The sequence below is a fragment of the Elephantulus edwardii genome, unplaced genomic scaffold (genome assembly GCF_000299155.1).
Source record: "Elephantulus edwardii isolate Elephantulus edwardi_28Jun2011 unplaced genomic scaffold, EleEdw1.0 scaffold01062, whole genome shotgun sequence".
NCBI classification, from domain to species: Eukaryota; Metazoa; Chordata; class Mammalia; order Macroscelidea; family Macroscelididae; genus Elephantulus; species Elephantulus edwardii.
This window is the reverse complement of record NW_006400812.1, coordinates 12,458-13,630: the sequence shown is the minus strand read 5'-3', so window position 1 is coordinate 13,630 and position 1,173 is coordinate 12,458. Positions and strand designations below refer to the sequence as shown.

General features: G+C 42.6%; 1 pseudogene; it reads left to right on the top strand.

Moving 5' to 3' along the window:
• Nucleotides 1-892: 892 nt before the first annotated feature.
• LOC102856476 overlaps nt 893-1,173 on the top strand; it is a 1,928-nt pseudogene continuing 1,647 nt past the window's right edge.

The following is a 1,173-nucleotide window of genomic DNA, read 5'->3' as shown; positions in this document are numbered from 1 at the left end:
AATAAACAAACTAAATTTAAAAAATAATAAAAAAAGAAGGGGGAAAAAAAATAAAAGCTTGGAAGAACTCTGGAAGTCCTAATCCACAACATAAAGTCTTCTAAACATCCTGAAAAATCTACAACCAAGAGAGGATAAAATAAATGAATGGGACCTTCTAAAAACCAAATCCCTATGCACATCTAAAACCTTCTCCAACAGAATAAAAAGGAAAGCTACAGATTGGAAAAAAATATTTGGTAATGACATGTCTGACAAGGGACTTATATCTAGAATTTATAAAATACTCCAGCACCACAACAAGATAGAGGTAAATAACCCAATTGTGAAATGGGCACAGGTTATGAAAAGACACTTCACCAAAGAAGACACTCAGATGGCCAACAAATACATGAAGAAATATTCAGAATCCCGAGCTCTAAGAGACGTTCAAAGCAAAACAACTATGAGATATCATCTCACCCCAGTAAGAATAGCAAAATCTAATGGAGCAGCAAACAACAAATGCTGGCAAGATTGCAGAGAAACTGAAACCCTTATTCACTGTTGATGGAAGTGTAAAATGGTGCAACCACTATGGAAGGTTGTATGGTTCTTTCTCACAAAGTTGCAAATAGAAATACCATTTGACCCAGCAATTCCACTACTGGAAATATACCCCAAAGAAACCATAACTGCCACCCAGAAAGATATATACACACCCATGTTTATTGTGGCTTTGTTCACAATAGCAAAGAGTTGGAAACAACCGAAATGCCCATCAACAAAGCTCTAGTATATTCACACAATGGAATACTATGCTGCATTGAAAAAATAAAGAACTTGGCGAACGGTGAGCAGCGGTGGTGGCATGGAGAGGCGCAGCGGAGGTTTTGCTCATTTCGGACCCCAGCGGCCAGACGGTGAAATCCTCTCTGCAGCGGATCCTCCACAACCACTGTTTGGCCAGAGAGAAAGAAGAGGATAAACCCAGGGCCACCGTCCTCACCAGCCGCACCAGGCCGCTCCTCGGCTTGCACAGCTGCGGTGGCCATGGAAGCGAGAGTTCCAGGGTCTCTTCCAATTGCTGTAGTAACCAGGGCCCAGGGCTTCGGTGGTGCTCCTAATGCCCCTCACCCACCCTTGAAGATCCCAGGTTGGCGAGGGAATAGTCAGAGGGATCACAATCTTTCA